The sequence below is a fragment of the Anolis sagrei genome, chromosome 5 (genome assembly GCF_037176765.1).
Source record: "Anolis sagrei isolate rAnoSag1 chromosome 5, rAnoSag1.mat, whole genome shotgun sequence".
NCBI lineage: Eukaryota > Metazoa > Chordata > Lepidosauria > Squamata > Dactyloidae > Anolis > Anolis sagrei.
The window spans coordinates 47,550,332-47,566,124 of record NC_090025.1 but is presented as its reverse complement, the minus strand read 5'-3'; positions in this window follow the sequence as shown (position 1 = coordinate 47,566,124).

The following is a 15,793-nucleotide window of genomic DNA, read 5'->3' as shown; positions in this document are numbered from 1 at the left end:
TAAGATGATTTGATTTTATATGCAAACACTGATTATATATTGCACATTTCCTGAAAGTTAAAAATGTATGATTGCAGCTTTGTGATTTTTTAAAAGTATGATAAGGTCTACAAGGTTTCATTTATTGTGTCAGAAGTGAATTGAAAATCCAGTTATAATGTATAGAAAAACCAGAAACAAAGCTAAAAACTTGACATTATACTAAATTTCCTTTGACCAGAAGCTTGCCATTTCGAGTGCCTCTGGTGTGGCTGTAAGAAGGTCCTCCATTGTGCATATTGCACTTTATAGCCCCATTACTTAAGGTTGGCTCTGCATCTCGTGGTGCCAAAGCGCAATCTGTTCAGCGCCTTCCAAGTCACCCAGAGGGGAGTCTCTCATCTGGTATCAGCCACTGATTGAGGTTCGGGGTTTTAACCTGCCACTTTTGGACACTGGCTTGCTGAGGTGTTCCTGCAAGTATCTCTGTAGATCTTCAGAAGCTATTTCTTGATTTAAGGCATTGGCTTGCTGGCTGATATCCAAACAGAAGATGGGCCAGAAATGTCAATGCCTTGGTCCCTTCATTATAGGCTGCTACTTCCCAATGCGTGTCAGGTGATGCAATACTGGCTAAATAGTATTATTTCTCCAGTGGTGTAGGGCGTAGACATCCTGTGATAATGTGGCATGTCTCATTAAGAGCCACATCCACAGTTTTAACATAGTGAGATGTATTCCATACTGGGCATGCATATTCAGCAGCAGAGTAGCAAAGTGCAAGGCCAGATGTCTTCACTGTGTCAGGTCTATAAGGTGAGCAGCTTCCTATATCTTTAAGTGTGAACTGCAAATAGAAATTAGTTATCCTGAACTTCAGTAGAACTTGTGTTTGTATAACCGTAAGATGGTTAGCATTGCACCAGAGAAGTTTAATACCAGGGAACATTTTTGAAGTGACTGGCAAAGGAGCTATATGGATCATTGTTATCATTATTGATTCTTAAAAGTACAGGAGCTCTTTTAGTTTTTGGGCAAAGCAAGGCTACCAAAATGTATGTCATTTCAATACTGTGCTCACAAGCATTCACTTCACTATATCACATTGGCTGAGTTAATAGTCAGGAACTGATCTGTGAGTTGAATATCCCTGCAATACAAGCTATGTGTTTTACAATGGTTGTTTGCCTATCTTATACACTTTCAATCAGCCATAGCTTTATATGTAAGTACTCTCAGAAAAGAAGTTTTATCATCAGTAGAATAAGTGCAACTGCCTCTTAATTAAAGAAATAAATACTCGAGTCCTGAATCCCTCCTAGAGCATACTCATCAAATCACTATAACTTACATAGCTATTCTAGTGGGGAAAGTAACATCTGGAGTTAGACTTGGCGCAATTTACAAAATGATATCCATCATTATTATATTTTCTGAATAGGCATGCTGCTGTATATGAGAAAAAATAATGATTAAAAAGCATATATGTAACATAGCAGGAATAACTTTAGAAGAATCATTCTGACTGCTCTAAAACATCACAGAACACATATTGTACAATGCTAGCTATCAATGCAGATTTTATGAATACAATATGATCCTTGAGTCCATGGAGGATATGTTTCAAGCCATTTATAGATACCTGAAATTGTGAGTAATAGCAAACCTTATATTTGTTTTATACATGAGCCAGACTCATAGCATAGAATCACACCGTAGGATCTAGAGGGGTCCACCAACACTCCTAGGAAGAAGTATTTTTGGATTGTAAGTGAAACCATGGATATTAAATCTGTGAATAAAGAAGTCGTACTGTATGAATGGGCCTCCCAGTGGTGCAGTGGGTTAAACCGCTGAGCTGCAGAACTTGCTGACCAAAAGGGTGGCAGTTCAAATCTGGGGAGCGAGGTGAGCTCTTTCTGTTAGCCCCAGCTTCTGCCAACCTAGCAGTTCGAAAACATGCAAACATGAGTAGATCAATAGGTACCTCTCTGGTGGGAAGGGAATGGCACTTGATGCAGTCATGCTAGCCACATGACCTTGGAGGTGCCTATGGACTTCGAAATGGAGATGAGCACCACTCCCAAGAGTTGGAAACGACTAGACTTAATGTCAGGAGAAACCTTTACTTTTACTTTTTACTGTATGTATACGGATAATTATTGTGGTGGTGGTGGTAATGACATCTTCCAACATGTGAAATGAGAAGCATAATCCCTTGGGAAGTGATTTTTAACTTTATTCTAAGATTTGTTGTTTTGGTTTTTTTTTTGGATCCAAATGTTTTCAGATATAGTCTAATGCCTATTCCCCAAACTGACCAAAGTGACACTGGTTTCGGTATAAAAATGTATAGGGTTTTGCTTCACAAAGAAGAATCTATTTGATTAAGCTACTGAGCATGGCATTTACTGTATTTGTTTTATTTTTCAAGAAAGCCATATCTATCTACTAGGGCAGGGCACTGCACACAGAGCTCCCGTGAACCACATACCGCTAATTTCTGCCTTCTACTTCCATGAGCCTGCCATTTTTCAAGGAAGCTGTGACTCCTATGGTGTTTTTGACGGTTACTACTACCTTAACTCCCTGAAGGAAGTTCCAAATAGAGGAGAGGAAACCAGCGTACTGTAAATGAGTACTGACAATGTCGGCATTAATTTATTGTAGAAACCTGTGGGGAGTTGAAGGAAGAATGATGTTAGAAGAAGTAGAAGTCTGTATGGCCAGATTTCTGCATCAGAAACTCCTTTGTGGGTTTATTTCAATTTTGAGAAGAGGCTGGTGCCACCTTAATATCTTTACTTGAAAGTCACATTTGAAATATAAAAAGTGGAAACATTTTTTTCCAAGCAGTTGAGTAGTTTGAAAAGTATTTTATTTTTTAAAATGCTCTTTGGGTTTTGTAAAGTGCAAAGTGAATATCTTGTAATTGGATGCTCCCCTTGTCGCTGATTTTGCTTTTTTGGGGTGAGAGTGGGGAACCAAAATTCTCCTAATCCATGCCAGTTGGGGGATCTCTGGAAGTTATTTTTTAATCCAGTGAATGAGGTGAGCTTCCACTGTTAGTCCCAGCTTCTGCCAACCCAACAGTTCGAAAACATGCAAATATGAGTAGATCAATAGGTTCCGCCTTGCGGGAAGACAAGTGCTCCATGTAGTCATGCTGGCCACATTACCTTGGAGGTGTCTACGGACAATGCTAGCTCTCTAGCTGAGAAATGGAGATGAGCACCACTCCCCAGAGACAGACATGACTAGATTTCATGTCAAGGGGAAATCTTTACCTTTACTTGTGATTGTTTTTGCTTTTTGGAGTTAGAGTGGGGAACCAGAATTCTTGTAATCCATGCCAGTTGGGGGATTCCTGGAAGTTGTGTTTGAATCGGGAGAGCGGGGTGAACTCCCACTGTTAGCCCCAGCTTCTGCCAACCCAGCAGTTTGAAAACATGCAAATGTGAGTAGATCAATAGGTACTGCCTTGTGGGAAGACAATGGTGCGCCATATAGTCATGCTGGCCACATGACCTTGGAGGTGTCTACGGACAATACTGGCTTTTCCGCTTAGAAATGGAGATGAGCACCACTCCCCAGAATCGGATGCGACTAGATTTAATGTCAAGGGGAAACCTTTACCTTTACTTGTGGCTGATTTTGCACTTTTGGGGTGAGAGTGGGGAACCAGAATTCTCCTGATCCATGTCAGCTGGGGATATTCTGAAAGTTGTGGTCCAAAAAAGTAACTTTCCCATGCTCTGCATTTCTTGGCAGCCCTATTTGGCTGCGATTAAAAAAATCCAAGAAGAAAAATGTAACGATTGGCTCCCTAGCCTAGCTATGATGGTGTAACTGTTCCAAAGCTTTCTTGCACAGATTACAACTAGGCAATGCCCATGAAGTGTTTTGAACACCTGAATGTGCAGAACAATTGTTATTTATGTAGTCTTGTAAATGCTTGTCATGTTTCGTTTTATTTTGTTGCACTCCTATAATTAGCATGAGAAAACAGCAGCAGAAGGCATTTGGATGCCCAACTCAGATCATTTAATGGACCATTAAGAAGCCTTCTTTTCCTGAGCAGGAGAAATGTGACACAGCTATACACACTGGGATGGTTCATGCAAAGATGGAAGTGATCTCCATCCGGGGAGGGTCAAGTACACCCTTGAATTCTGAAATGTAGCTAAAGTATTTATTTTACTATAAGCACAGAAGTTATATATAAGCTACAGGCTCTGAACCTGCAGTTGTAGTTAACAGAACAAAAGAGCCATTCTATTTTTTTTTTTGCACTATCACTCTATAAGCTTTTATTTTCATAAAGATAATATGTATAGAGCAAAAATATAATGTGAAAAATAGCTGTTGTAGGAAGAATATCCATTTATCTTGTCTAGTATTTCATGCAGCATTATATGTATGATTATCATCTGTAAATTTCCAGGATCTTACAACAAACACTGAACAATGAATTGATGGAGTTGAACCTGTCTACTTTCTCAATTAGTATACAGTTATACTTGTCCTCTGGTCTCCCTCAGTAACTTGTTGAATGCCTTCCAACTGGAAATCTCATATTCTGGCATTATCTCGTTTTAGATTGTTTCAGTATAAGGGTTTTGTGGTGAAAAACATTGAAAAGGGGGTTACCTTCCATCTGTGCAGTTCTAAAAAGTATTAACTATAGTGGCTCCGCCATCTTTTCAGAAATCTTCTACCAACATCACCCTCCAGCACTATGGCTGCACAGTAGCTATTTGCTACATTTAATTTGACTCCACAGCAAAATTTGTTTGGTTGCATGCTGCAAGTCGCTTTGGGTGTAAGAGAATCAGCCATCTATGAAGACATTGTCCAGGGGATGCCCAGATGTGTTACTATCCTGCAGGGAGGCTTCTTTCATCTCCCACATGGCACCACGAGATGCAGAGCCAATCTTAAGAAATTGAGTTACAAAGTGGAATCCTCAACATGCGAGTGCGGAGAAGAGCAAACTACAGATCACCTACTACAATGCAGTCAGCGCCCCGCCACATGCACAATGGAGGACCTTCTCACAGCAACACCAGAGGCATTCCAAGTGGCCAGCTTCTAGTCAAAGGAAATTTAGCATAATGCCAAGTTTTTAACTTTCTTTGTGGTTTTTAAAGCATATTATAACTGTATTCTCAATTCGCTTCTGACATGAGTGTGAGTGTTCTACACTAATGTTTTGTTTAGATTTCTGTTATTATAGAATTTTGTTTGACTATATGTAGTTTAATTTATTGATGTCAAATCTAATTTACTGATGCTAGATTTTTAATTTGATGTTAGGTTTTAATGCTACTTTCTGGGATTTTATGTTAGGATCATGTGTTTTATGTAGGCATTGAATGTCCGCCATTGTTATGTTGGAATCTGCCCTGAGTCCCCTCGGGGAGATAGGGCAGAATACAAATAAAGTTTTATTATTACTATTATTACTATTATTACTACTACTATTATTAAATAAATAAATAAATAAGCCAAATCTGTCTGACATAAGAAATTACCTCATTACCAATGCTACCATCAACATATTCTATTGGATCTCAGGAGCATGCATTCCCACCACCATGGAAACATAGTGTTTGGTAGGTAAAGATTATTGTTGTTCATTCGTTCAGTTGTTTCCGACTCTTCGTGACTTTATGGACCAGCCCACGCCAGAGCTCCCTGTCAGCCGTCACTACCCCCAGCTCCTTCCCGGTTAATCCAGTCACTTCAAGGATACCATACATACATCTTTTTCCCCTTGGTCAGCCCCTCTTCCTTTTTCCTTCCATTTTCCCCAGAATAATTGTCTTATCCAAGCTTTCTTCTCATGATGTAGCCAAAGTACTTCATCTTGGCCTCTACTATCCTTCCCTCCAATGAGCAGTCAGGCTTTATTTCTTGAAGTATGGACTGATTGGATCTTCTCGCTGTCCAAGGCACTCTCACCACTTTCCTCCAACACCACAGTTCAAAAGCATCTATCTTCCTTCACTCAGCCTTCCCTATGGTCCAGCTCTCACATCCGTAGGTGACTATGGGGAATACCATTGTAAAGATAACTGTAATATATATTTTGTGCTGATAGCCATCTTCTTGGAAGCACAGAAGGTAGGTGAAGAAGTATTAGGAGTTCTTGCCAAGGGGTGGCAACTGTGGTGCATGCAGGGATGAAAAGTGACTCCACGACCTCACAGTTATCTCAAAATCAGTCCAAAGTCTACACAAAAGTTGACTTCTACTTGCAATATTTGTGGTTTTCAGGGATTTGGGGGTAGTAGTGGCATGGTTGCTGAGAATCGTTAGGGCTGAAGTGCTCTTTCTGGAGGTCTCTAAGAGCAACTTTCATTTGTTGATGCAGAGGAAATTGGTTGTTAAAAAATGCCCAGTGGGCATGTCTCATGGGTTGTGAGAAAAGCTTCAGGGACAGGAGATCAACTGTTTAGACCTATCTGAAGTTGCACTATGACCACACACCCAGTCTAGAATGATGATTTTGAAGCATATTTATTTAGAAACAGATCCCATTATCTTCAGATAAAGTTAACTCCCACCTCACATTGCTAAGCTGGCAGGTACAGGAATTGCAATCTAAAGTAAAAGAAATGAAATGGAAAGGTTCTGTGAAACAGTACAGCTCTGTCAAAACACAATAGTTCTGTCAAAACAGTTTACCTTTCTGTGTCAATTCATCAGCCTTCAGCTGTATAGGCACATTTTCTTGCTTGTTTTTAGTATAGATTGACCTCTGTGTGAGTTTGCTGAACTGAAAGGTACTCTGGGAGCTTCCCTAAACAAATGACTAATACACTTAATTCTTTCCAGAAGAAAAAAATATATATAAACATTTAAATAACCTAAGTGATGATGAAACTATTTCTGATTTAAGTCTAAAGGGCATGGAATTCTCAGTGTGTATCTTCAAGTCACCTTTCAACTTGTGGCAACCATACGAATTTCATAAGCTTTTTTAGGGCAAGGAATATTCAAAAATGGCATTGCCAGTTCTGCCCTTTGAAATATAGCCAACAGCATCGGGTATTCATTGACAGTCTCCCATCCTTGTACTAATCAGAGCTGCTCTTGCTTAACTTCCATATCAGATGGGATGTGGCATTTATGAGATATTTAGTCTCCCCCTTCCCCATTCCTCCCACCTCCCCAAGGTATGTACGCCGGCTGTTATTTAACTAGCTGAAACTGATAATAGCTCAAAATAATTTTTCCAGTACTTAAAGAGGTTAACATTTAAGGTTTACCAGTGGCACAGAGTTCCTTTGGTCAATTTTATCTGATGTGCCAATAATATACTGTTGAGAAAAGGTAGAGAATACCTCACTTATACACATCTGTTACTCCAAATTTGACAAGCATAATAATACATCCTAAACGAGGCTACTGTTAGAAATGGTCCAAAGACTCCAGCTATTATTGCATGCAGCAGCTTGAAGATATGTGGCAGTACACTAATTAGAGCATCTGTATTCTAATACTTACTACATTTACTATTTGTTTATTTCTGGGTCCAAATTTTGGAGTAGTTAACATTTTTTGAAACCCCAAATGTTGTGGGACAATCTTATTTGTACATCCCTTTGCACGTATATGAAACTGGCTGGGCTGTAAAACCCACTACAGGGGCCCTGCTTGTGACTCTTCCATCAAGGTTTATCGGAATAGTGTACACTAGAGACTAAGGCATTTTAGTAGTGTCCCTGTTATCTTTAACGAGAGGTACATAATGACCACATTTTATTGCCTTTGAAAAGACCCTTTTATCTCAAACTGCTTTGGATTAATATGCATGGGGCCTCGTTGTCTTCATCTGAGTTTCTTTTTTCAACACTTCAGTGTTGAATGGTTTTTTTAAAAAAATGATTGTGATTGATTGATGTAATAGGCATTTTAAAGTTGTTTTTAATGCTTTATTTATGTACAATCTGCTTTGCCTGTTCTAATTCCAAGGTGTAGATAAGTTTACTATAGTCCTGGATACCTGAAGAGCTATGACAACACTAATCTGCTGCTATAAAGGTAGCATTTAACACAAAGGGGGGGAATCACGCAAGCAAGTATATCTTTTACAATTGTTTGATGACCGTAACATAAGAGGAGGGTCAATGAAACTAGAATCATGACGGACATCCAGCATGCAATAGTCTGTTGACATAATTTTCTTAAGACTGTTAAAGGGATCATTTTGAAATTTAATGCAAAAAATGGATGCTGTGTGTGTGTATGTGTGTGTGTGTGAATTCAGACAAGCATCTACTATTCATATCAATATTTGAACACATATTTTGCATCTTTGAACGCTGCTGTGATTGTGCCAATGTGCAATGTGATTGTACAATTGTACAATGTGATCTGGGTTGGAGGTAAGATATTCAGAATATGCTTTTCTGCAGAATCCCCAGGCAGTGAAATGTAAGCTGCCTATATCAAGGGATGTGAGGCTCTTTTGTCTTCATCACAGCAATGTCCCACATGCAGTATTTACTTATATGCTACCATTCATTTATATGACCAAGTGTAAATGGGGCTCCCTTGAGGATATAGTTGAGGTAGGGAGTAAATCTATTTGCTATCCCTGATGGCTTGAGCAGTTGTAAACTGACCTGTCTCCTGCCTTCGTTATTTTTTATTGGTTGATCTGGAATCTGCAGAAATGTTATAGTTCTGTATACATATTACAGGGCCAGGTAATTTAGTTCCTGGATCGAGATAGCTGTATCTATGACTTTCATTTGAAAACAAGGAGCCCCGGTGGTGCAATGGGTTAAACCCTTGTGCAGGCAGGACTGAAGACCAATAGGTCGAAGGTTTGAATTCTGGGCGAGCGCAGATGAGCTCCCTCTGTCAGCTCCAGCTCCCCATGCGGGGACATGAGTGAAGCCTCCCACAAGGGTAGTAAAACATCAAAACATCTGGGCGTCCCCTGGGCAATGTCCTTGCAGATGGCCAATTCTCTCACACCAGAAGCAACTTGCAGTTTCTCAAGTCACTACTGACACACCAAATAAATAAATAATTTGAAAACATACAACTAGTATTACTTTCCTCGTTTAATCGTGGTTCCCAACCTTTGGTCCCCCAGGTATTTTGGACTTCAGAGCCCACAATTTCTAACAGCTGTTAAGTTGGCTGGGATTTCTGGGAGTTGAAATCCAAAACATCTGGAGGACCAAAGGTTGGGAACCACTTTAATCAAACTACCATGCCATACTTTCCACTGTTGCTAAATTCCTGATATAATACATTCCTTTATACATATACATTCTCCAAATTGTTTAACAAACCTGATTTGTTTTTTAAAAATATTATTTTGGTGTTTGCAATTCTGCATTTTAAATCTGTTTAAATCACAGCATCATCATGTCTACGAGAAAACCATGGAGTTTGCTTCTGTTGTCGACAGTAAAATGTTTACTTGGAAACAAACACTATTTATTATTTTGTTTGCTTTCCAGAATTGCAGAAACAACTTCCAACTTATGGATTTACGTGTGAGTTTTTCTTTAAGATTTGTTCAGAGTGGGTCTGCCCTGCCTTCTTCTGTGGTTGAAGGAATGTGAACCTGCCCAAGGTTACCCATTGGTTTTATATGGCCAAGTGAAATGGTTTAGGACTTTGGTCTCCCAGAGCCCTAAACCAACACTTAGACCTTTGCATCACACTGGCTCTTCCATTTTATTTTAGCAAAGGATAATAAATTTATAAACACAAGTAATAAATTAATATCTGTATGCACCTGCCCAGCTGTCCTGTGGCTGCAAAATGTATTCAGACATTAGAAATTATGCTACAACTGGCAGTCTGCAACACAACTGAACCTGGCATATTTAGGTATGATACTGGTCCAGTCTTGCCACTCAGTCCCCATCACTGAGTGTAAGGTCCAGAAGTTGGCCTTTGACAGTCGAAATCACATAGCATCTCTAAATGGGAGCATGAAAACCTAATGTTTAATGCTATACATTCAAATAAAATGCTTATAGGGTCCTGTTCAATGCTTCACTCAAGTAAACCTGAGTTTCCTTAACAAAAGATGAACTTCTTACCAAGTTTACATTTCCACATAGGAAAGAAAAATAAGACAAGTAAGAGCAACTGTGACCCTCCCAAAGTTATGTCCCTGGAGCTTCCAGCATCATTTACCATTTGTGATGGTAGTTGTGAGCCTAAAACTGCTGGAGGCCTGGAATTGACCAAATCAGAAATACTGTAGAGTCTCTCTTATCCAACCTAAACAGGCTGGCAAAACAATGGATAAGCAAAAATGTTGGATAATAAGGAGGGATTAAGGAAAAGCCTATTAAATGTTAAATTATGTTATGATTTACAAATTAAGCACCAAAACATCATATTTTACCAAAAATATGACAGAAAAAAAGCAGTTCAATACACGGTAATGTTATGTAGTAATTACTGTATTTACAAATTTAGCACCAAAACATTGCAATGCATTTAAACAGCTGTGGATCCGAGCGGGAGGGAGACTGCATTGGATAATATAGAATGTTGGATGAGAGAAGGTTGGATAAGCAAGACTCTACTATAATAAAAGGACCTCCTTTGTTTTTGTTTATTTGCATGGTGGGGAGAAATTTGCACATTCCAGTGGATGTTCATATTGTGCACAGAATGCACAAAGCATGTATGAAATAGTCAAATGTAACCTGCTACAAACCAGTCCTGAATACAAACGAATGAAATGTATCTTTGCAGTCTCTTTGCAGAATTAATACCAAAACTGAACTGTCTTTACCATCTGTATGACAACATGTGTGTGTGTGTGGGGGGGGGGGGGGGGGGTGCCTTACAGCTGGTGGGAATAAATATAAAATAGTAAAATGATGAGTAAGATTGCCAAGAACAAGGCAACAAAAAAGGGATGACAGCAGAAGAATACATTTAAAAACTTCTTTTACGTCTGAGTCATAATTCATGTTATGTCCCCTACTAAGTTCAAAGTTTCTTCTTCTTCTTGCACAAAGGAAGAGCTCTGTGGAATAACTGTGTTTCAAATCATTCCACTTCAATTGTACTAACAGGTTTTAGAGTTTAAATCGGCGAACAACCTCAGAGTGAACCTTTATCCAAATGACTGCAAGTTGCACACAAAAAGAGCACTTCTCTTTCACCAAGTACCTTTTGTGCTTTAGTGAGCCCCAGTCTCTTTCCTATTCTCCCTCTCTCTCTATCCCCCCCATCTCTTCATGTTTGTCTTTGAAAAAAATGTATCCTTTTGTGCAGTAATGAAAGCAGCTATCAGTTAATGACAACTGCTACCCTGGCTTCATAAGGTACACTGGAAATGCAGAGATAAAGCTTCTCTCTTACCTGCATTTAGGCAGGCATGAAGTTCACATTCAGGAGTCAGGGAGACTGTAGGAGCATCCTATATCCCCTGCATCCTGTAGCAGTTAAAACCATAATAATAATAATAATAATAATAATAATAATAATAATAATAATAATAATAATAATTTTGTAGCACAATACTTCTGACCTCATGATCATGGGGGGAAAAACAAAGTATGGATCATCGATATTGCAATCCCAGGTGACAGCAGAATTGATGAGAAGCCATTTGAATAGCTTACACAATACGAGGATTTAAAAACTGAACTCCAAAGACTCTGGAACAAGCCAGTAAAGGTGGTCCTAGTGGTGATCGGCACCCTGGGTGCAGTTCCTAAAGACCTTTGCCTGCACTTTAAAACAATTGGCACTGACAAAATTACCATCTGTCGGCTCCAAAAGGCCACCCTACATCACACAGCCCTAGACATTTGGGAAATGTCTGACATGTGATCAAATACAAAGGCTAGCATAGTGATCTTGTTTTCTGTGTACCAATCTTGTTGTGCTTATAATAATAATAATAATAATAATAATAATAATAATAATAATAATAATTTACTTATAACCTGCCCTATCTCCCCAAGGGGACTCAGTCTTGCTCCTCTTCATCCTTATAGACTTTTAACCAAATATTTTCTTGCTGAAAACACCCCTCTCTAAAAACTTCCATTTTTTCACATCTACATACATATCTCTTGATATATATGTCTTAAACCACACTCTGGAGCAACATGCAGAAGACAACCTACCAAAATGTTTTCCTCCAAACTTCCTCATGACACCCAGTTATTTTTAACATTTTTAAAAAAGAACATTTTGTTTAAAGGAAATACAAATCACCCAATTTTATATATCTGTATATATGTATCTGTACACTCTCAGAACCAGTAAAAGACAACCCACCATAATACCCATGGATGAATAAACATTCATCATAGGAGGGAGAATGACCTTTCCTGACTCCATCTCATGGGGATGGAGCTATAATAACAACATTAATTTTTTAATTATAGTATTTTATGTAAAAGAAAAACATTAAGGATAACCCAATTTTATATATCTATAGATGAGCATGTCTAAAATCACTCTGGTGGAACCAATAGAGACAACCCATCAAACCCATCAAAATAGTTTCCTCCAAGGTCCCTCATTACACCCATTGTGACTTTAAAAATTTCAAGGGAGAGGTCTAGCCTTTCCCGATTCCTTTCCATGGAGTGGTGGATGTGTAATAATATTTTTAAATCATATTTTGTTTAAAAGGAAAATATCAGGATCACCAAGTTTTATATATCTGAATGTCCACACACATACACACACATACACACACACCAATATATACCTCTGTGTTGTCTGTCTTGTTATTGTTTAATCAGCACTGAATGTTTGCCGTATATGTGTTTTCTCATCCACCCTGAGTCCCCTTTGGGGTGACAAGGGCAGAAGGGCAGAATATAAATACTGTAAATAAATAAATGAATACACTCTGTTGCAACCAGAAGACAACCCACTGAAATGTTTTCCTCCCAACGCCCCTGTAATGCTCACTCTCTATATATTTTTTTTAAAAAAGGGGGGGGGGTGTTAGTTTTCCTAACTTCATCCCATGATGGGTGGGAAGGACTCCATAATTTAAAAAAAAATGTTTAAAAGATGAAAAAAAGTGTGGGTAGATATCCTATCCTATATGGCTCCAAGTCTTTGGGCTTCAGCAAATCTGCTATTTGCCAAAAGTATGTGATCCTGTGTTTTTCTTTTCCATTTCTGGCCAAATAGTTTAACCATATGAAGATGTGTATGTGTAAGTCATGCTCTGGTGTAACCAGCAGAAGACAACTCACCAAAAAGTTTTCCTCCGAACTCCTTAATATACCAACTGTTATTTTAAATATTTTAAATATTTATCAAGGGAGGGGGATAACTTTTCCTGACTGCATCCCATGGGGTTAGATCTATAATATGTTTTTTTAAAAATGTTATTTAAAAGAAAAACTCCATGATCACCCAATTTCATATATCAAATCTATGATACTATATCTGTCATATACATATATATTAGGGCTGGGCAACCACGGAAAAAATTGTTTCTAAACTCGATTCGTTTTTAGGGGGGTTTTGCATTTCAATTTTTAAAAGAATTCCGAAATTTTTCTTTAAAAAAGTTCAAAATTTACGAAATTTCAGAAATTACGAAACAATTACGAAACAATTACGAATCGATTCGTTAATGGCGGACGCGAAAGCGCAATACGCTAAAAAAACCTCCAAATGGGACAGGGGGAACTTCTGAAGCTACCCTCTCCCTCTGTTGTTGACTGTTGGTGTGATAATTATATATTTTTTTCACTGATAAAACAAACAACTATAAAACTTGCACCAGACATGCAGAAATAATAACGAAACGATTTTGAAACGATTTCGAAACAATTACGAAACGAATTGAAAAATTCGTTTCGATTTTTAGTTGCTCCTGAATGGTTCAATATCGCTTCGTTATTAAAAAAAATAACGAATTAATAACGAATTACGAAATTAACGAACGAAACCGCCCAGCCCTAGTATATATGTGTGTGTGTGTGAATCATATCTATCTATCTATACCTATGGCTGGATGGCTATTTGTCAGGAAGGCTTTGGTTATGTTTTCTTGCCCTGGCGAAGAGAGTTGGACTGGATGGCCTTACAACAGTATTTTCTGTTGGTCATGGAGGTTCTGTGTGGGAAGTTTGGTCCAATTCTCTCATTGGTGGGGTTCAGAATGCTCTTTGATTGCAGGTGAACTATAAATTCCAATAATTACAACTCCCAAATGTCAAGGTTTATTTCCCCCAAACTCCACCAGTGTTCACATTGGGGCATATTGAAGATTCATGCCAAGTTTGGTCCAGCTCCCTCATTGTTTGAGTCCACGGTGCTCTCTGAATGTAGGTGAACCACAACTTCAAAACTTAAGTTCAATGCCCAACAAACCCTTCCAGCATTTTTTGTTGATCATGGGAGTTCTGTGTGCCAAGTCTAGTTCAATTCCATCCTTGGTGGAGTTCAGAGTGCTCTTTGATTGCAGGTGAACGATAAATCCCAGTAATTACAACTCTCAAATGTCAAGGTATGTTTTCCCCAAACTCCACCAGTGTTCACATTTGGGCATATTGAATATTTATGCCAAGTTTGGTCCAGATCCATCATTGTTTGAGTCCACATTGCTCTCTGGATGTGGGTGAACTACAACTTCAAAACTCAAGGTCAATACAATCAATCCTTCCAGTATTTTCTGTTGGTCATGGGAGTTCTGTGTGCCAAGTTCGGTTCAATTCCATCCTTGGTGGAGTTCAGAATGCTCTTTGATTGTAGGTGAACTATAAATCCCAGAAACTACAACTCCTAAGTGACAAAATCAACCCCCCACCCAACCCTACCAGTGTTCAAATTTGGGCGTATTGGGTATTTGTGCCAAATTTGGGCCAGTGAATAAAAATACATCCTATTCATAACAGTAGCAAAATGATAAGTTATAAAGGTGCAACAAAAATCATTTTATGGTTGGGGGGGTCAGCACAACATGAGGAACCATCTAGGACCTTAAGATCCTCTGGGGAGGCCCTGTTCTCGGTCCTGCCTCCGTCACAAGTGCGTCTGGTGGGGAGGAGAGACAGGGCCTTCTCAACAGTGGCCCTTTGACTATGGAACACCCTCCCTAGGGATCAGCCCCTTCCCTTTTAACATTTTGAAAAAAAAATTCAAGAGGTGGCTTTTTAGAGCAAGTGTTTGCAAATGCAGAGCAACTGACATAGGAATATGGAACGACTAGATCAGGGGTCCTCAAACTAAGGCCCGGGGCCGGATGCGGCCCTCCAAGGTCATTTACCCGGCCCTTGCTCAGGGTCAGTCTAAGTCTAAAATGACTTGAATGCACACAACAACAACAACAATCCTATTTCATCAGCCAAAAGCAGGCCCACACTTCCCATTGAAATACTAATAAGTTTATATTTGTTAAAATTGTTCTTAATTTTAATTATGGTATTGTTTTAAAGTGTGTGTGTGTGTGTGGTTTTTTTTTGCACTACAAATAAAATATGTTAATATGCATAGGAATTCATTCATGCTTTTTGCAAATTATAATCCGGCCCTCCAACAGTTTGAGGGACTGTGACCGGGCCCTCTGTTTAAAAAGTTTGAGGACCCCTGGACTAGATGACGAAATTGGACAATGTTTTTAACAAGGAGACACCAATGACTTATGCTTTTATTGTTGTTGGTATGGTTTTTATTATATGTTAATGTTTTAAATTGTATTTATGGTACTGCGGGCATTGAATTTTGCCCTGTATACCGCCTTGAGTCGCCTTTGGGCTGAGAAAGGCGGTATACAAATACAGTAAGTAAATAAATAAACAAACAGTGTTAAGGGGTCATGGCATTAGGAAGGTTG